The 22825-nt window shown below is 44.6% G+C and overlaps 1 protein-coding gene across 3 annotated transcripts in view; it reads right to left on the bottom strand.

Moving 5' to 3' along the window:
• Positions 1-22825, bottom strand: part of STOX2 (storkhead box 2) — a 630189-nt gene that overhangs the window by 214729 nt on the left and 392635 nt on the right. The window lies entirely within an intron of this gene.

The raw sequence follows: 22825 nt of genomic DNA, 5'->3' as shown, positions 1-22825 counted from the left end.
TTGTTGCGGCAGGCCGCGGCGCCCAGAAGTTGGAGGTGTGCGAGGCCCACGTGAGGCGGCGCGCGCGGGCGGGCGGCTGACACCTGCACAACGCGCTGTCACTGCAGAACTGCGGTGAAAGGGGAAACTTTGCGGGTTCTCTGTCTCCTTCATGGCAAGCCAAAGCAATGCTGGCTGCCAAAAACACAGCGAGGAGCGCGGAAATAGATTAGCCCTGGGGCAGTGAAGTATTCGCTCTTGCTTGGTCCCTTATTCTTGTTGGCTTGAGAACATTTGTCAAGTGGTTTGCGGCAACAAATTCATGTCAAGCTCGAGGTCACTGGTTCAAACGATTGGACCAGTCGTCTGTCGGATTGCCAAAAAAGAATAACATGGAGATGAGTGGTCGCAAAATACGTCCTAGGGCAATGAAAGCAAGTTACTTCGAGACTAGCATACGTGGTGGGTATCACCTTCGTTTCAATAAGATTCACCCTCTGAAAAAGCAACACCACTCCATGGACTTTCACAAGGTCACCTTTGTAGCAACTCTGCATCATCCCTTTGACCCAACACAAAGATAGTTTTCTCCATTCCCTTTAATGGAACACCTTCCTAACCGCTCCAGGGGCGTTTTTAACACTGCACAGCAGGTGTAGCGATACTGGGTCCAGAGATGAGGGGCCGACAGCACCCCCAAGTACGACTTTCTTTTACTATCCATTCGGAGGGTAAAGGATTGTTTCTTTGCTTGTATTTGGGCCTATACTGCCCTTACTATGCCAATGATGGCCTCACCCTCATTCCACAGCCGATAACTTTGTAGGTATAACCTATAGATTGCACAGATATCTGATAACTCGCGTAGGACAAGATGTTGCATAAACGTAAGATTGACGCATCCTGCTCACTGCAGAAAGTCCAACAGATTTCCGAAGACCTATTTCACGAGTCCGCAACAATGTAACAATACATCCGACTTCAGTTCACCCAATGCAACAATGTTGCATACCAGAAAACCTTGTTTCTAAGTCTCCATGATTCTGATCTATGGTTCAAGGTACTCAGCTAAAGTGCCACTTTAGGCTACACACAACCAAGCGCGTTCCGGTCCTTGTTTTAAAATGTTATGAACCGAGTCACCTGCACAGACAAAATGTAATTGAAAAAAATACAAACGTACAGAAGATTCCCATATCAGTCTGCTGATGGAGCTTTCAATCAATCACAGACCTTATTCAAGCTAGTAGATTCTTAACTGAATCCCTCTTTCACTGTAGAGCAGTTTGGCACTTCACAGATTCTGTAACTAGTGTATTACCTTCCTCATTGATAAGATATTAAACATAACACAGGGATTGAGCGCTACTGCTAAACGTTTGTACCTGCAGTGTCAGAAAGGGACTGCTTTTACTTTATGTAATTTCTCGCAGCCTAACAGTTTTTCTACTGCATTCCAAATTAGACGCTGCATGTGCGGCCATACATAATTTCACATCCATAGACTCTCCTCATGACCTGGCTCCTTCCTGGCATGTAAAAACACATGCAGAGATCTTTGCCGCCACCACAATTAGTATCTCATCACAGTGAGTGCAGGCTACCTCTTCTAAAAGATGAGCTTGCAATCCCACTTTTCAAGAAAGCGAATCTTGATCCCAACAGCCTTATCATTATCAGCTCACCATAACGTTGTCAGGAAAAGGTCAATAGCTGGAAAGGTCCTAGGAGCTCTGTTTCAACCTTCTCTAGACTCTGGCACCTGCAGATATACTCCTGTCTGGGTTTCAATTTAGACTTCAGATGGAGACTACTCTGCTTTGCTTCTGGGATGATGCTTATAAATAATGGACATAGTGTATTGTTGGTTAGGCTGGAACTCTCCACTGCCTTCAGTACAATGAACCAGAAAGTATTTTGGACAAGGTGGCCAAAAGGTATAGAAATCTGACAACTCATGTAGGACAAGACATTACATAAACATAAAACTGAGGCATTCTGCCCATTTGAGAAAGTCCACCCAATGTAAAGAGTACATATTTTATTCATCAACAACAATGTAACAATATATTCGACTTCAGTTCATCCAGGGCACCAATATTGTGCATCCTCAAAATTTGTTCCCAAGTCACCACAATCATCATCTAAGTGTCCTGGTGCACAGCTAAAATGCCCCTTTAGGCTATGCACAATCATGTTCTTTCTGTTCCTTGGTTAACCCCTATTTTGAAAGTTATGAACATAAACATTTTGGACATGCTGGCCAACGTGACTCTTCTCCTTTCTTTCATGCAGAATTCAAAAAGACACATTGGGTCATTTTTTTCCCAGCACTACTAATGCGCCACAGGGCTCATACATCCCACCTGGACTCAATCAATATTTAGCCCCCTCGTTCAGATCCCTGGAGATTCTCTGGGGTGAATGTCAGTCCTGGGCTATGTAGATGACATATAGTAAAGTTTATAAAACCAACCACAATTTGAGCGCTTTATGGCTCCTTGTGGATACAGCCAAAGATGAGAAGGATTGGCACTTGTAAAGTCACAGGGGTTTCACCGGGTTGAACAAACAAAAAGTAGTGGGACCCAGGGGCTTAACAAAACTTGAGGGGGCACCCCCTGCAAAGCACATGGAGGAGTACCCCCACTCTCCATAGTCAGTCAGGAGCTCTCAGGCCAGGGTCACTCCACCCATGCACAGTGCTGGAGGGGGCCCCCTGGAGCTCAGGCCCCCGCACTACGGGGGCTGCAGGGGATATTGTTACACCACTGGTGGGACCTCAGCTGGGCTATAAATGTAAGTGTACAAGCACTCAAGGCAGCAAGCAGGCCTGTTTGATAGAATTATGGTAAGAATCACTGAAATACATTAATTGGTATCCAGTGGCATTCCATATTACAACTGACAATGACCATCATTCCGTACGATTATTAAATGGCAAATACACCAGCAACCAATATGTCTCAAACAGTAATATTCAACTGTTGTAAAAAAAAAAAAGGTTTAAGTTTATGAAGTGATGCTGCCCATCAGCGTTAAAAAATGTGTACATTATGAAGGTATAGGTCTGTTCATTACAGGTTGTTCAAATGCAAAAACATGAAGACACCAGCAGGTTATTGTTGGGATGGAATGTGTTAATAGTCTGTAGTTTTGTAGAGAACTAATTACTTGTTGGTGAGGGGAACTGTTAGTGACGGTAGTGCGTGGGAGGTTAGTACAGAGTTCATGCTTTCTACAGACATGGTTGTGAACAGGCACATGACATGGGAGTAATGTGCCAATCAGCTTCCCCTTTGCACTGTTGATGCGTTTTGACAGGGCTGGTAAATCAGGGGTCTCATCAGTAATATGCTGGGTCATGAATCTGTGGTAAAATATACAGCACATGAATATTTGCTCGGGGTTGTGATGATAGTGCCCACATGGGAGTGGACATATTGAGTGCTTTTTCAATTGTAGCTTATGAACACAATTTTTACCCTCTGCATAGAGGAAGGCTCCGATGTATGAGAAGAGTATTGGCGTGGTAATGATTTTGACTTCACAATCAAAATTATACATGAGCGCCACGCCTAGGGGTGCAACAAAATGAGATTAGGGGTCTATATGGTCCCTACCTCCAACACTCCTCCCACTCTACAACTGTTTGGACAAGATGGTGATGGAGAACGTACCTCCAAGACACCAATCTGTTGGGGTCGGCCGTGCTGATGCCTGGAATTAGTTTTGATCAGGGCAGAATAGATGACTGAATGCCCAGCATGAGATTCATGACATCAACTCTGCACCTGTTTGTGTGATAAACCTTTGATAAGGTCATGTCATCTAGATCTCAAACGTTTTCAGCCCGCAAACCAACCCAGCCTGGTACCACAGAAAAAGCTCTTGTTGCGAAATTATCTCCCTCGCAACCCTCAATTTTATCAGCACAGTCAACAATTGTTTGTATTGTAAAATAGGTTCGAGGGATGCTGAGTGTATTTTTGCAGGAATGCAGTTGATAACCTATTATGGAGGAGGAAGTGGAGTGCAAAGTGCTTTCTAAGCAATCACTACTCTTAAAACGTTTGCCATAAAATCTATGCCTGAAGCACTAAGGTTTTGAGGAGCATATTTTCATTCTGTATGTATCTGTATGTATCTTCCGAGGGGTTGGATTGAAAGATTGAGACACTGTGCAGGGCATAGGTCTATAGAGCCTACCTTCACTGCAAGTCACAGTACCCTCATTACCTGGGAATAAGGGGGAATGTCCAAGACCGGATTCTTTTTTAGGTCTCGACTATTCTATTCTGCAAGGAATAAGTAGACGAGATTATTGTGGGCCAAATAAGCTTTGAAACCATCACTGATTTCATAGAGTGCATGTGCTCATGCATGCGCTTTTTACCATTTGCTCCCGAGCCGCCTGCCTCCCACTTCAAAGGGATCCGCTCCCCTGCCCACTGCTTCACACTTCACGGCCGCCAGGCCGTGTCTCACATTTCTCTCCCCCCCCCCCCGCTCCCCCCTCCACAGCCGGCCACATTTGTGTTAAGTCTCGTGGCCGGCGTTTGATGTTTAATTGCGGCGCGTTTAATGTTAAGTCTTGCACCGCATTCATTGTTTATATTTCTCTTTTTTTCAGCAGCTTTATTTCCACCCAGAAGATACTGCCCTTACAATTTCACGTATGTATAAGAACAACAGGAGAAGACCCATAAACCTCGTTGGGATGGGTGTATCATGTGAGCAAAAACAGTTCCCAACAGGTATTATATAAAGACAGTTTTAGAAATGTATGCAACATGCATTACAAAGAAAGGAGAACCAAGGAGTCAGAATGCTTTACAGAAAGGGTAATCTTATTTCCGAGAACAAAAGGAAAAAACTTTCATGGATCAATACAGTTAGAGCAGCACTGTACAGAGTGGATCTTGTGACAACCCAGTGACACTTGGTGCAAGTGCTATATACAATCAGTGATAAGTGAGTGTGCAAGTGTTAAAAACAACAGCAAAGGCGACGCATTGACCAGAGTATGCACATCAAACAATGGCTCAAACAGAGACAAGTTACAATCACTTGAAACACAATTATTTATAAGAGAGCACAAGACGTGATATGCGTCGTAAAATTCAAGCTGTCTAGTCGACGGCGTTTCGATCCCCTTTATTCGGGATCGTCATCAGGACGGGGCTGTCGATGAGAACAGTGCTGTGGACAGAAAGGGCAGTTTGAGCGTGGGATCTGGGGTTGGCGTACGGAAAGGGAAGGGAAGGTGCACAGGTGCTTGATCCGGTCTATATTACGGACTAAGTTGTGTCAGGATGTGGTGGGGGGTGAGGGCCAGAATGGGCCAGGGGGTAGTGACATAAGGGGTGGCTAGGATACTGCAGTATATGGGATATAAGCCGCTATATCTCAGTCAGCCAGGGTGGCCATTAGGTAAGTGAATAGGGTCGCCGCATATGGAGAGGACAGTTGGAGGCTCACACTTAAGCTCAGGCAGGGGAGCGTAGTTGAAATCCGGTTCGAGAACTCAATGGTCCGAAGTTACTGGGGAGCAAGTAGTAGACAGAGTTTTAGAAAAAGGTCTAAAGTTACTTGCTAGGACTAGAAGACACGGTAACTGGAATTATCTGTATGTTTCTTACGTCTGGGTGGCGAGTGATATTGGCTGAGCCTACGGGGGGAAAAAAGGAAAGTACTCGGAGTGAGCACGATTCAATATAGAGAGACGGCCACAAGTGTCTCGGTAGAAGGTCGCGCTTAGCGCGCGTTGAAAAATGTCCTCTTACCTGACTGAATCAGGACTGTAGGCCGAAACCGGGGCTCTGCTGACAAGCGGGCTGCAGGCAATAGAGGCGGGAGCTACCTGCGTCCGTGTTATGCCTGCATATAAGTCAGGAAGTAAACGGCTGGGGGCGGAGTCACGTGACTGCCAGGGGCGGGGAAGGGGAGTGTCTGGTAGAGATACCGGGGTGGTATTGGCTAATGGGAGGGCTGGGGGTAGAGTCCTGCCGACATTGAAGGGGGACTATAGGGCGTGCAGAATGGTTGCCTGGGTGATAATGGCAAACAAAAAGTTGAATCAGCACTAGGTCAGATCGGACAAGCATGACGCGGTAAAGGCGTGTTTGGCGGACGTGAGCGGCGCTCAGGTTATGAGGCGGAGTAGGGCAAGTTGCGAGCACAGTTACAATGTCACAGTTAAAAATGAATAATGATAAAAGGAAAAATTGAAAGGAAAAATTCAATTTACGAATGTATACACTGGACATTCTTACATGGTGCATTTAGGGCAACGCGGATATCCCAAATGTCAAGCAATTTTTGTGGGGCTATTCATGACATAGAAATTCCAGGGTAAAACAGATATTTCAATACATGAGGGTACAAGTCTGGTATAAAACCGGATGGTTAAGTACATGGCGATTGTCTATATAGATGGACAAATGACTAAGACCTCATCCGAGGTTAAACAATACTGGCATTTACAGTGGACTTCGAGGCATAGTAGGTGATACAGAATACATCAACATCACACTTCTTTTCTAATTATAGAGAGGTAGTCAGAAGAGGGATAGATATACAGGTGGATGGACAGAGGAATTAGATGGAGATGGTGTTTGTCCATTCATCAAGGGTATTTAACCCCTGGTTTACGGAGTCAACTCGTGCAATCCATTTGCATTCTGCTCTGTTTAGTAGGGCTGCCATATTGCCCCCTCTGATAGGCAGTGTTGGTTTTTCAATGACCAGCCATCTTAGGTCAGTGTCCATATGTGATTTTTCCAAGAAATGTGCGACCAGCGGAGCAGTGAGTACTTTGCAGTTAATTCTGCTTTTGTGCTGTATTATCCGTTGTTTGACCATTTGGGTGGTCTGGCCAATGTAGATTAGTTCGCATGGACAACGGATGGCATAGATGACGTTTTGGGTTTTGCAGTTAGAGTGGTGGGAAAGTTGATGAGTCTGTCCATTGTAAACAAATTCCTTGGTGTTGTAAGTTAGCTCACAGACGCAACATGATTGACATTTGAAATGTCAAATTACTGGGGTCATTCCCCATGCCGCTGTGATGGTATGTTTGTCAGTTGTGGCAGTTGGCCATGTGATGGCTCGAACAAGATGATTGGCAATATTATTGCCTCTCTGGTATGAGAGAAGCGGTGGTGCATGGAATTGTTCATCAAATCGTAACACTGCCCAGTTTTTCTTGATTATTTTGGCTACTCTGTTGCTGTCTGGGCTAAAAACAGAGACAAAGGGAATTCTGTTCATGGATTTTCTGTTTTGGTTCGGCACTAGTAAATCCTCGCGGTGGTTATACCATGCGCGTTTCTTCGCTTGGGTAACCAGGCGTCGTGGGTATCCCCTGTTGACAAGTTTCATGACCAAGATGTCTGCCTCTCTGAAATAGTCCTTGCGCCACTTGCAATTGCTCCGAATTCGGAGGAATTGGCCAAATGGGAGTCCATCTCGTAAGCCCCTTGGGTGGTTGCTAGAGTAGTGTAGTAGGGTATTTCGTTCTGTTGGCTTGCGGAAGATTTACTGATTTGGAATGGAACAGCCGATTCTTTACAACCCTTCATGACCTGGCTAAATTCCTCACAAGAACATCTTAAATTCACAAGTGAGACCAAATCAAATGACCTACCATTCCTTGATGTCATCATACACGCAGAAGAAGGCAAACTTGGAACATCGCTCTTCCGCAAGCCAACAGAACGAAATACCCTACAACACTACTCTAGCAACCACCCAAGGGGCTTACGAGATGGACTCCCATTTGGCCAATTCCTCCGAATTCGGCGCAATTGCAAGTGGCGCAAGGACTATTTCAGAGAGGCAGACATCTTGGTCATGAAACTTGTCAACAGGGGATACCCACGACGCCTGGTTACCCAAGCGAAGAAACGCGCATGGTATAACCACCGCGAGGATTTACTAGTGCCGGACCAAAACAGAAAATCCATGAACAGAATTCCTTTTGTCTCTGTTTTTAGCCCAGACAGCAACAGAGTAGCCAAAATAATCAAGAAAAACTGGGCAGTGTTACGATTTGATGAACAATTCCATGCACCACCGCTTTTCTCATACCAGAGAGGCAATAATATTGCCAATCATCTTGTTCGAGCCATCACATGGCCAACTGCCACAACTGACAAACATACCATCACAGCGGCATGGGGAATGACCCCAGTAATTGGACATTTCAAATGTCAATCATGTAGCGTCTGTGAGCTAACTTACAACACCAAGGAATTTGTTTACAATGGACAGACTCATCAACTTTCCCACCACTCTAACTGCAAAACCCAAAACGTCATCTATGCCATCCGTTGTCCATGCGAACTAATCTACATTGGCCAGACCACCCAAATGGTCAAACAACGGATAATACAGCACAAAAGCAGAATTAACTGCAAAGTACTCACTGCTCCGCTGGTCGCACATTTCTTGGAAAAATCACATATGGACACTGACCTAAGATGGCTGGTCATTGAAAAACCAACACTGCCTATCAGAGGGGGCAATATGGCAGCCCTACTAAACAGAGCAGAATGCAAATGGATTGCACGAGTTGGCTCCGTAAACCAGGGGTTAAATACCCTTGATGAATGGACAAACACCATCTCCATCTAATTCCTCTGTCCATCCACCTGTATATCTATCCCTCTTCTGACTACCTCTCTATAATTAGAAAAGAAGTGTGATGTTGATGTATTCTGTATCACCTACTATGCCTCGAAGTCCACTGTAAATGCCAGTATTGTTTAACCTCGGATGAGGTCTTAGTCATTTGTCCATCTATATAGACAATCGCCATGTACCTAACCATCCGGTTTTATACCAGACTTGTACCCTCATGTATTGAAATATCTGTTTTACCCCGGAATTTCTATGTCATGAATAGCCCCACAAAAATTGCTTGACATTTTGGATATCCGCGTTGCCCTAAATGCACCATGTAAGAATGTCCAGTGTATACATTCGTAAATTGAATTTTTCCTTTCAATTTTTCCTTTTATCATTATTCATTTTTAACTGTGACATTGTAACTGTGCTCGCAACTTGCCCTACTCCGCCTCATAACCTGAGCGCCGCTCACGTCCGCCAAACACGCCTCTACCGCGTCATGCTTGTCCGATCTGACCTAGTGCTGATTCAACTTTTTGTTTGCCATTATCACCCAGGCAACCATTCTACACGCCCTATAGTCCCCCTTCAATGTCGGCAGGACTCTACCCCCAGCCCTCCCATTAGCCAATACCACCCCGGTATCTCTACCAGACACTCCCCTTCCCCGCCCCTGGCAGTTACATGACTCCGCCCCCAGCCGTTTACTTCCTGACTTATATGCAGGCATAACACGGACGCAGGTAGCTCCCGCATCTATTGCCTGCAGCCCGCTTGTCAGCAGAGCCCCGGTTTCGGCCTACAGTCCTGATTCAGTCAGGTAAGAGGAAATTTTTCAACGCGCGCTAAGCGCGACCTTCTACGAGACACTTGTGGCCGTCTCTCTATATTGAATCTCACTCACTCCGAGTACTTTCCTTTTTCCCCCCCTTAGGCTCAGCCAATATCACTCGCCGCCCAGACGTAAGAAACATACAGGTAATTCCAGTTACCGTGTCTTCTAGTCCTAGCACGTAACTTTAGACCTTTTTCTAAAACTCTGTCTACTACTTGCTCCCCAGTAACTTCGGACCATTGAGTTCTCGAACCGGATTTCAACTACGCTCCCCTGCCTGAGCTTAAGTGTGAGTCTCCAACTGTCCTCTCCATATGCGGCGACCCTATTCACTTACCTAATGGCCACCCTGGCTGACTGAGATATAGCGGCTTATATCCCATATACTGCAGTATCCTAGCCACCCCCTATGTCACTACCCCCTGGCCCATTCTGGCCCTCACCCCCCACCACATCCTGACACAACTTAGTCCGTAATATAGACCGGATCAAGCACCTGTGCACCTTCCCTTCCCTTTCCGTACGCCAACCCCAGATCCCACGCTCAAACTGCCCTTTCTGTCCACAGCACTGTTCTCATCGACAGCCCCGTCCTGATGACGATCCCGAATAAAGGGGATCGAAACGCCGTCGACTAGACAGCTTGAATTTTACGACGCATATCACGTCTTGTGCTCTCTTATAAATAATTGTGTTTCAAGTGATTGTAACTTGTCTCTGTTGGAGCCATTGTTTGATGTGTATACTCTGGTCAATGCGTCGCCTTTGCTGTTGTTTTTAACACTTGCACACTCACTTATCACTGATTGTATATAGCACTTGCACCAAGTGTCACTGGGTTGTCACAAGATCCACTCTGTACAGTGCTGCTCTAACTGTATTGATCCATGAAAGTTTTTTCCTTTTGTTCTCGGAAATAAGATTACCCTTTCTGTAAAGCATTCTGACTCCTTGGTTCTCCTTTCTTTGTAATGCATGTTGCATACATTTCTAAAACTGTCTTTATATAATACCTGTTGGGAACTTACAATTTCACAGCAGGCATGCAGCGGGGCTCCGTAGTAATGCAGTGCCACGGTGCCATCTCGGAAATTCAATGCGCTCCCGCCCCGCCCCCCCACAGCAATGCCAAGAGCTTGTTTTTATTTCGCCCAATGTATTTTTGTATTGTTTGCCTTCAGCTGACGCTCGGCCGCATCTTTTGCATTTGTCTCGCGGCCGCGTTTAAAGCATATTTGCTGCCGCGTCTAATGTATACTCACGGCCACGTTTGATGTTTAATTGCGGCCGTGTTTGTGTTAAGTCTCGTGGCCGGCGTTTGATGTTTAATTGTGCCTGCGTTTAATGTTAAGTCTCGCGCCGCATTCATTGTTTATATTTCTCTTTTTTTCAGCAACTTTATTGCCACCCAGAAGATACTGCCCTTACGATTTCACAGCAGGCATGCAGCGGAGCTCCGTAGTAATGCAGTGCCACGGTGCCATCTTGGAAATGCCCCCTCACCTTCTGCCACTTTAACAATTCTAACATCCTTCTCTTTATTCAGTAGCCTGTACTGTCTTGTACAACACCTAATAGTCTTTCTCCAAGGTATTATCCCAGATTCACATACGGTTCCAAGAACAGTCACCAAATTCCTTCAGTTATTGGTAACTTGCAGTACCAATCATGACTGCCAGGCTCTTTCTCAAGATGGCGGCTGCAGGGAGCACCTGGAGGTTCCAAATGTGATACAGCCCAGTACTCTGGGTACTAGGACACTTATAGTTAGATATTACTCTACAACTTCTGGGTACTAGGACACTTCTAGTTAGATATTACTCTAAAACTTCTTTAACTATCCAATGGTAGCAATGGTCAGTCAGTCAACGATTAGCCCTTGGGAGGAAACTCAGAGATTACTAATAGGTGAAAAAGTACCTCAGTCGCCTGCCTGTTAACACCTTACAAATGCACAGGGCCCCCCTTCTATGCAAGCAGGCTCTGCACGGCTCCCTGCTTTTTTCCCTTTATCCACAGGCCTCTTCTCTACCCAAAGCCCTTTGTCTTGTGCAACCACCATCCTGCAGCCCCTTCACTCCTCTACACACCCAACTTCTCCAGTGCCTCCCCTCTTACTCATGTGGCCGAAACACCCCTTCTCCCCTATGACACTCCTCTGGCCCCTCATGCCCCCTCTCGAGTCACCTGTGCCCCTTACCCTTGGCTACCAAGTAAACTACCACCTCCAGCCTTCATCAACCGCTGTCCTTTGCACCTTTGAAGTAGAGGTTGTCCGATGCCAGAATGAGAGTTTTTTTTATTATAATTTGGTATCAGACACCCTCCTGTTTCGAGTTGCAGTGCTGCTGGACACCCTGCTGGGTCAAAAACGGTGTATTGGCAGAATCTCTACACTAACAGATCAAGGAGAAAGTGGCACATATTTGGCCTGCTGCAAAAAGACATACATTTTTTGGTTTAGCACCGAAAAAGTAGTACTTTTGTGCTGCCAGATGTGCCATCTCTAGCTGCAAAATCCTGGGTGTTCAGTTCGTAAAATAATACATCGTGAACTCAGATTTGCATAAATAAAACAGTGACAATGAAGAGTAGCCCTTTTACATATGTCCAAGCAAAGAAGGATTTCTGCATCTAATTCTTCTGCACTCCGAATAACCACTAGAGCAGAAATAACTTCAGACCTGGCGTGCGGTATGATTTTTAATGCTATACCCACTTTTGAATTAGATTTTCATGGATACATTCAAAATCAAGAGCATTGTTACTACATTAATTATTCAGATATAGAGGGGGGTGAGACGACCAAAACTAAAGATGAGAAAAAATAGATTAAAAGACAGAAAAAACATGAGGGGAACATAGACTTTTTAATGTATTTCATCATTTAGTTCTTAGAAGTATCATGGAGTGTAAACAAGACACACTGCACACACTGCACCATCACACACACTGCACCCACTGCACCCTCACACACACTGCGGACCCTCACACACACTGCGGACCCTCACACACACTGCGGACCCTCACACACACTGCGGACCCACACACACACTGCGGACCCACACACACACTGCGGACCCACACACACACTGCGCACCCACACACACACTGCGCACCCACACACCCTGCGCACCCACACACCCTGCGCACCATCACACACCCTGCGCACCATCACACACTCTGCACCATCACACACTCTGCACCATCACACACTCTGCACCATCACACACTCTGCACCATCACACACTCTGCACCATCACACACTCTGCACCATCACACACTCCAAATACCACTCAGTGCCACATAACACTCTATATATCTATCGCCCTCACTCTATATATCTGTCGCCCTCCCTCTGTCTATCGCCCTCACTCTATCTATCTATCGCATCACCATAGCATCACTCAGGGGCACCACAGCATCACTCAGGCGCACCACAGCATCACTCAGGCGCACCACAGCATCACTCGGGCACCACAACATCACTATGCGCTACCACAGCATCACTGAACGCCACAGCATCACTCGTTGCCACCACAACATCCGTCAGCGCCACCACAGCATCAGTCAGCGCCACCACAGCATCAATCTGTGCAACCATTGAACAACAACTGGTTCAAATATGTTCTCTCAATATTTCAAGCTTTATTACAAATGTCACAAAAATATGTTAATATTTCACTTCTGTTCCTAGATTTGTCACAATAAAATACAATGAACATAATCTTCACAAAAGTTATTTACAAAAGCATTTGCCATTATAAATTACAATAACTATTATTTAAGTATTAATTATTAAAAAAATAAGCCATTTTTATTTGTAATATCAATACATCTAAGTCACGTAAATACAACACATGTTATGTTGCATTACAAATGCAATAGGTGTCACATTTGCGAAAGTTAAAACTATTAGCATTGTTAATGACAAAGCTATTAATTTTGCTATTTTCAAAACTAACACATAAATAAAACAATTGACATTTACAATACCAATAGCTCAAACTTTCCTAATGCGAGACCTATTGCATTGCAAATGCTTGTTTAGGAGGTAGCCCAGGTCTGTCCCCCTTGAAAAGCTGAGCAGGAGGTTTTACCTTCATGTGAATGGATAAAATGGAATTTTAGGATTGAGAAAATAGTTCCTTCTTTCAACTACAAAGCCTAAACATGTCACACCCTTGCTCTTACTGAATCAGAGCAGTACTAGTTGGTATTGAATTTATTGATTACACCAATTAACCTAGTGCAGAACCCCTCCATCCCACTGTACATAAATGCCACGGTTTGTCTTGACAAGGTATTGAAAACATGAGAACATATCTTGTTGGCTAGTCGTTCCCTTCCCTGGTTACATGGAAAAAGATTGTCAAATGGAATAACGCATGTCTGACCTTCTGGGGTTTGACTGGCAATAATTATCAATGTTATTATTCAAAATAGTATATTAGGCACTTGTTAAAGATCGGCGTTTCAAATGGACCTCTGAGTTAGGCACAGGTATTCTGTGCAGGTCACACAGATCTGGGACAAGCACTCTGTCACTATCAGTATTGCTCCTGTGTTTCCACCTTTAGACTCCTGTTGAATACTCATCTGTTCTATGACAGGATTTTAGTATACCAGCACCAAGAGACCAAACTGGCTTCTGTGTTCTACACATGTGTCTCATAGTGTACTCTCGTTCTTACCAATCCAAAAGGGGAGTCGAATAATATTAAGCGCCCGGATACACTACCGGGTAATTGCCACACTTCATCACTTCGATTAATTGAAGTATTCTCTAACAGATTATTCGGTGGTCCATAAGAAATAATGTTGACGGTCTCAACTTTCACCCTTTAATTTTTATGGGGAGGACTAGCACGACAATGGGGCATTACAGATGCAAATGGGACTTGCGTAGGGTGACCAGAATTTTTAAGCCAAAAACAGGGACATTTCACAAAAATAGAAGCAGGACTACAATTTTACTTCAAGCGATGAGAGCGCCCCTCAGCAGAGAATTACAGAACAGGCAGTAAGTACATACATAAAATGCAATTTTTAAGCTCAGTAGCTTGCCTGTTAATTAAATTGCTTTCTTGAAACAACTGCTAACTATCCTTGCTTTGTAAAACATAAAAAACACCTTCCACCGTTTTCAGTCGACCCTCTCTAAAAACCGGGACGTGAGTTACATTTCTTGAAATTTGCTGAGACAGCTGGTTAAAAACAGGGACCGTCCTGGCAAAACGAGGACGCCTGGTCACCCTAGACTTGCAGAACAGCCTCCAAGTTATGAAAATGCACATCACACCATTAAATACAAGATGTGACCATCTCCAATATACTGGTGTACATTACATCCTACTAGTGTGTCTAATGTGCAAATGTCTTCATAGCTCTGCAAAATAGTACAATCACCCAGATAGCTTCTACAGTGCTCTGAGCCTGCCTTGTGATAGAGGGAGGACAGTACTCTCATCCCAGCATCTTTCAGGCATACTTGTTGCATTCATATGCTAATATTTAAGAAGTACTTTTCTTGGGATTTTGTTTTGTATGTTTGGTATACATTGGTTGGCTCACTCAAATATTCCACATCTAGGTTTCTTGGAAATCATGCACTCCTTACTCAGACATAATGTGATGCAGTAATACTGGCTGTCACACGCAGTGAAGATATCAGTGTAAAGATCTGTAGACTAATGAAATTTTATTTTGCTAACAACTGTCGGAGCCATGCTCGGACAATGCAATGTGGCCGCAATTAGAGTTGCACTTGATTAGCCAAATAAGCCTCTAATATAGCAAATAGCAATTCGCCAATAGCAGCAAAAGTCACTGCACTGGCTCCGATAGCTGGCCACAAGTTTACCCATGCCATTTGTTTTAGACATCGAATGAATGCTCAATAACACATCTGAGGAAGGGGTCTGTGTGATCTATACGGCCTAGAGCCTTGTACTGATTTATTTTGTATAAATACCTAGAACATACAGAATTATTTACTTGGGTTGACATGACAAGAAATAACCCTGTTGCTTAAATCCTACAGAAACCTTAGTGTTGACAATGCTTTGCCGGCTATATATATAACAACACTCTTGGTTAAATTGGAGAGAGAAAAGGTGTAGTTACTGCTTTGAAGTTTAATTACGTTTAACTCGGTTTTGAAGCAGAGCTCAGATCACAGTCTATGGAGTGCTGCTATAGAGAGCAATATAGAAGGCAATCAGCGAGCATGGCCACAGAGATGGCATTGGAAATGTTTAGTGATCAGTACATTAAGATTAACAAACATACATCTGTAAGTGTTCAAGGGAGCAATCCCTGCAGAAATGTAGTTAATGAGGTGACTGGTATAGGGCTGAAAGTGCACTAAAGGTGGATGTGCAAAGGAGATACCTTTCTGGACACTGCAAAGCGAACTACTGCACTCTGTGACAGGCCATATATCCCTCTTTCTTGAGGAAAATGACCACCTCAATTAAAATACTTCTTTTTCACCTTCCAATCCGATTTTCTACCATTAATATTTGAAAAAAGCCAAAGATTTCTCACTACGGATTATTCCATGTGCCACAATTACCCAAGATGAAGACACTTATTTGCATGTCTTTCAAAGTACTTCTCTTGGTCTCTCCATTTACTTACAGAATGCAAGGGCGAAAAAGCCTTAAGTCATTAACACCACATACAGCTTCATATTTGAAGTTTCACATTCAGACAATGATTGTAAACTGTGCTTTTTCCGCTTCTGATCAACTTACAATTGAAAAAGCTTTACATTTCCTAATATTATGCCTACAAGGTTTCCGCCACATGCTTGTTTATGATATGGACATCACTCAGTCAGTCAAATATCTTTATTCGGTTTATGTGCAAACCATAAAAGCATTCTAAAAACATATTATATCAGCAACTGTAAAACCCTAGTATATAAAACACTATCAAAGCCATGAAAACAAATAAAATCAGTGGATAAAAATAGTACAAACTAATTTCATTTTAACACAGTGATAAAAGGTATACATAATTATAAAATATTAGGTTATTTTCCTCAGGGTTCTCACAGCTGCGGATAAAAAATTAGCAATGCTAAAAAGTTTCCCTTACATCTGTCAACATTTGCAAATAGAGAAGGGCAGGTCTCACTTGCATAAAACCTTTGTTTTTTAAAATTGGAATGATGAAGCGTTTCCGAATGACAGTAAGATGCTCACAAAAAAATAAGAAGTGTATGATATCCTGTCCAGAACAACTATCGCACGTACAGGGTCCAAGATAATCTACCTTCTTCCAACCCTTCTGTTCACCAAGAAGAAAATGAAATTGATTAAGCCTGAATCGGATCAGTAAGAAACAGTGGTTATTTGTGACATAGCCCAAATATGGTACCATGGATAGTGTAGTTTTGCATAGCTGGTGGGCCCTTGCCGTCACCTTTACCAGCTCTCTCTCTTCTCTGTCCGTAGTAGCTAAACGTAGGTATGTTTCCTTGGACCATTTTATATCTCCCTTCTCTAATGTTTCTGGGGAGTTATAAAATTCTGGTCTACCTAGCTTAACTGATAGCTTCTGGACATAATTGAGCCAAGGTATAGACAACCCACGATCGAGTAACATGCAATCTTTCAGGATATCATGATTTAACACTAAATCAGGGTTTAGCCAAGTAGCTATCCATTTCTGTAGGGGAGCCACAGCAATTGCGTCTTCAACAAAGCCAATTCCACATTCTTGATGGACAATGTAATTGGCTGTTGTTTTAGGGACAGTTAGCAGGTTCTTTAAAAACCTGTCTTCGACAATCTGTATAGCCTTCGTGTTTTTAATGCCCCACAAATCTGCCCCATAGATAGCTAGTGATATACACTTTGCTCTGTATATTTGAATTGGGGCCCTCATTGGCCTGACTCCTAACTTCCTGGCGAAACCCAGCACAGCAGATGTGGCTCTGATCAAAACAGTTTTTTTCGCTGTAATTTGGGTCCTCCAGGATCCTTGGTCGTCAAATAGTACTCCTAGATATGGGAACGACAAAACCCTGGTTAGTAAATGTCCCTCACAATAAAGGGTTTTGACCTTTAGGGATTTCTGACCAATGGCCATTATGTGTGATTTAGAGAAGTTTACACTTAAGTCTAATGACTTCATAAAGGCCGAAAAAGAGTCTAACAATAACTGTAGTCCCACTGCCGTTCTCGCTAAGAGGGCGGCGTCATCCGCATATAAAAGAGTGGACATCAGTCTTCGCTTTGGGTTACAGTGTCCAGAGTACCTTAACATTTAATTAAAACATTAGATAGACCACTTTGTGCCATGTTTATAGTAAGCTGTGACCCAGACATTTAAACTCGTTAGGTTAACCTGGGCGCGGCTTGTGAGCTTATTGCTCCAAATGCCAATGTAAAGGCATATTGTGTCAACGTGGGGAAGTGTGGAGCAAAACAATCTGTAATAAATTAGCTTAGATAGCTTTGCGTTTGCGGCCAAAAAAAATGTTTACATTTGGTTTCCACTTGCAGCATTTGGCCCAGTAACAGAGAACCAATGGAAGCTTTCCAAATAAAAGTTAGAAATTGCAAGGTGCGGTTTGATGAATCAGTGTCACAGCACTTGGCATTTGTAACATGCACCACAAAACACAGGGGTAGGCAAGGCATTTATTTTTACAACACACTATTGTATAATATCAATACATTTGAACCTTTTGCACGCAGGCTCATACGTGCACTGCAATAAATCTATTCTCTATGCTACCAGCCACAAGACCACACAGCAATACTACTATTATTCAGCAGCTTGGGAGACTGCTTTATATCAGTTTTGCCTAAGGTACAAGAAAATACTGATCAAAAAGTAGGCGTAGTAGGACTGACAACTTACAGCTACAGAAATAATGTATCCCCTAGTCACATATCTGTGATAAAGCACAGTTGAGTCAATCTTAAATATAAATCCAGAAATAATCTCACCACTTGGGAATATAGAGAAGCCTTCAACCATGTAGGACCACCTGGCAACGTAGAACACCAACATAGGCAAAGGTGGACTACTTGAGCTTCCAAATGATATTCCTCTGTGCTTGTTGCTTTGAAGAACTTTGTAATTGTTTAAAATTAGATGTGCACTATTTTTAGGTCTCGCCTGTTGTCGATGCGCATGCGCATCGAGCAAAGCGAGACTATTGCGAGTTATCCACACTTTATCTGCACTGCAAGGAATCGTGGCGATTCCTTGCAGTGCCCGTGAGTTTTAAGGTCAATGCGCATGCGCATTAAGCTTATGCGCATTGACCTTAAAAGTCACGGGCGCGTGCACGTCCGTCTTTGTTTACCCCTCCGCCCCCTCCCGCCGTGTCGCATTTCTCCTCCCCCTCCCCTCTCTTCCTTCCGTCGTGTCGCACCTCTCCCCTCTCCGCCCCCTCCCCTGCCCGCCCCCTCCCGCCGTGTCGCATTTCTCCTCCCCCTCCCCTCTCTTCCTTCCGTCCTGCCGTGTCGCACCTCGCCTGCACGTTTTCGGCAAGGAACTTTGCCAGCGCTTGTTTCTCCGTGCAATTAATTAATGTTCTTACTTATAACTGCTGAGTTTTTCCTCTTTCACAAGAAGGCATGGCGAGCATTGTACCGAATCCCGCCCTTGGGTGAATTTAAACCCACTGTGCCAGGAATTGTCTCATAACTAAATCAACGCCCTTATTGAGATAATTAACACGGTGTGCTTGAATTTCCTTTTCAGTTTAAGCATTTGGAGCCGCTCCGTAAACACACCAGAATATTTTTTCCCATTTTATTCCTATTTACGCTACCACAGTTACCGCATTTTGCCTGTTAATGCCCTTAACAACGAGGATGTAAGAAGTAACTTGTGCAACACACAAGAATAACACAGAGGTGCCTTAGTACACTGCTGAGAGAAAAAGGTGTGTGTGGCTTTTTTGTTTCCATTCAAATCATCTGTGTTGGAACTGCTTTTGCAATACAAATGAACTCCGTTTCCTGTACGGTGCCAAAACCCATAAATTTGCTGGATCATTTAGCGCTCAAGTGGGTGACAAATTATACAGATGCGCATTATATTTGCGCTGTGTGCTCAAAGTGTTATTTCACCTAAATTTAACAATCGAGGAAAAAGCAATGTTTTTACACCTTTTATTCCCTCATTACAAGGTTTGGGTCACTGTTCTCACCAGAGAGTAACCGTGGTAACAGGAGTGCCAAACACAGGTCAGCTTAATGTGCTTCCAGTCCCAAATGCACGCTGATGTAAGATAGACTGTAGAACCATTTCCACCATTTTTTTTCTACTAACGCTTATATTCAAATGCACCATTGGCTGATGTTCTCCAGGAGTTGCCACATAAGAATTATAAGAATCAGTGACCAATGAAACGTAATTTTACCCTCAACCCCTCACCCACCCTCAACCCCTCACCCACCCTCAACCCCTCACCCTCACTCACCCTCAACCCCTCACTCACCCTCACTCACCCCCAACCCCTCACCCACCCTCAACCCCTCACCCTCACTCACCCTCAACCCCTCACTCACCCTCACTCACCCTCAACCCCTCACTCACCCTCAACCCCTCACTCACCCTCACTCACCCTCACCCTCACTCACCCTCAACCCCTCACCCACCCTCAACCCCTCACCCACCCTCAACCCCTCACCCTCACTCACCCTCAACCCCTCACCCTCACTCACCCTCAACCCCTCACTCACCCTCACTCACCCCCAACCCCTCACCCACCCTCAACCCCTCACCCTCACTCACCCTCAACCCCTCACTCACCCTCACTCACCCTCAACCCCTCACTCACCCTCACTCACCCTCACTCACCCTCACTCACCCTCACCCTCAACCCCTCACTCACCCTCACTCACCCTCACCCTCACTCACCCTCAACCCCTCACCCTCACCCACCCTCAACCCCTCACCCACCCTCAACCCCTCACTCACCCTCAACCCCTCACTCACCCTCAACCCCTCACTCACCCTCAACTCCTCACCCACCCTCAACCCCTCACCCTCACTCACCCTCAACCCCTCACTCACCCTCACTCACCCTCAACCCCTCACTCACCCTCACTCACCCTCAACCCCTCACTCACCCTCACCCTCACTCACCCTCACCCTCAACCCCTCACTCCCCCTCACTCACCCTCACCCTCACTCACCCTCAACCCCTCACCCACCCTCAACCCCTCACCCACCCTCAACCCCTCACCCTCACTCACCCTCAACCCCTCACCCTCACTCACCCTCAACCCCTCACTCACCCTCACTCACCCTCAACCCCTCACTCACCCTCAACCCCTCACTCACCCTCACTCACCCTCACCCTCAACCCCTCACTCACCCTCAACCCCTCACACTCACCCACCCTCACTCACCCTCACTCACCCTCACTCACCCTCACCCTCACTCACCCTCACTCACCCTCACTCACCCTCACCCTCACTCACCCTCAACCCCTCACCCTCACTCACCCTCAACCCCTCACCCACCCTCAACCCCTCACCCTCAACCCCTCACTCACCCTCACTCACCCTCACCCTCAACACCTCGGCCTCACCCTCACTCACCCTCAACCACTCACCCTCACTCACCCTCAACCTCACTCACCCTCACCCTCACTCACCCTCACTCTCACTCATCCTCACTCACCCTCACCCACCCTCAACCCCTCACCCTCACTCACCCTCACTCACCCTCAACCCCTCACCTCACTCACCCTCAACCCCTCACCCACCCTCAACCCCTCACCCTCACTCACCCTCAACCTCATGCTAAAGATTTACAAAAAAACCCATAAACAATTCTAAAAGCACTAACTCTAATGCTGCGAGACCTATTGCATTTCTAATGCTTGTTAGTTTTGTGGTAGGGCATACAGTATCTATTTTAATGTATCCTTAATCTACGGCTTGTTTATAAAGGTAATAAAAAGCACAAAAATGAATATAGTCCCAAATTAGCCTGCCTAATTAAAGCCAAACCCTTAAAAAAGGATATGATAAATATACATTTGATAGAAGTCGGCAGCTTATAAATAATAAAACATTAGCTGTGAAATCTGACTTACACAATGCCACAGTTGTGGTTACATGCACATCTGTGTAGCTGGCATATATGTATTTACTTGCGGCTCAAATGAACTAGGTCCAATGAGTGCTAAATTCTAACTGGAAAAATTCTACTAACAAAACATATATAACACCACGTGCCATATTTTTTTTATTCAAGGGGTGCTAAACCTTGAATCAGAAAGGCTGGAGCCATGTCAGACTTTTAGGATAACCACCCTAAGACACATTAACCTTGGATGTATCGAATGTATGTAGTCATTGCTTGGCCTGAAAAATTGGCATGGATCTGATTGTCATGAACCTTTATTGGATTTTGCCGTATTAGTTGTACTGTGACTTAAGAACTCATACGAAACTGAAAAAAACACAATTAGGACTGAATTATTGTTGCAGGAGTGTCCAAAGTAAGGCAAAAGTAAGTTGAAAAATATGCATTCAAGTTTGTGTGCAGTTGCAACATTGCAGTGCTTAAAACTATGCATATAAAAAAAAAAGTTGTGGCCGTTGCAAAATTGGCTAAGGTTAAAAATAGGACCAAAAAGACTGTATGCTGCAATGGTAATGTTCCTACTGTTGTGCATGACCCTGAGTCCATCGCTCCTCAATTACCTACTATTCCTTCCTCCAGCTTTCACCTCTGATGGGGCGGGATTTCTAGCAATGTGGAAAGAAAGTGATGCAGGCTACTTCATCCCCCTCTGCCCTTCACGAATAGGGTAGCCCTGAGAGACAACATTCAAACAATTTCCTGAAGCCTTACGTGTACATCCCTGTGTGCCTACAAAAGGTTGGGCCAGCAAAGTGAACCTGTGCTCGAAAAAATTAGGGAACTTAGTATTTCTTTATAAAGTGTGAAGTTCCCCGACCGTGATTTTGGCCAGGCCTACTTACATTTACAGAGAAGCCCTTTAGATTGCTGGAAGCAAAGAAGACCTTTTTCTTTCCACTGGGGTTTCGGTAACAGGAACCCGAAGATATACAAGTTTGCAAACTTATGACCAGGACCTATTTCCCTCATAAATAATTCTTAGTTCAGCATGAACGATATACAAGTCGTCCCCCTGTTTTTTTTACCAGACATAACTCTCTGACTTGATTCAGGATGCGCACGCATCCTGTTGGTACCAACTCCTTAGTTGAGCAAACTGACATTTGCTCCACAATGCACCAGTAGTACATTTTGTAAGAAGGGCGATTATTGTCCTGTGTCATTCTCATACATCGGTCATTCACATTATGCATTGAAGAAATGATGCCGCTTTTACATCTTCAACATCTTGTTTTACTCATGAAAGAA

The sequence above is a fragment of the Lissotriton vulgaris genome, chromosome 3_1, assembly GCF_964263255.1.
Source record: "Lissotriton vulgaris chromosome 3_1, aLisVul1.2, whole genome shotgun sequence".
Classification (NCBI taxonomy): domain Eukaryota; kingdom Metazoa; phylum Chordata; class Amphibia; order Caudata; family Salamandridae; genus Lissotriton; species Lissotriton vulgaris.
The sequence above is the reverse complement of the archived record's forward strand: the minus strand, read 5'-3'. Positions and strand labels throughout refer to the sequence as shown.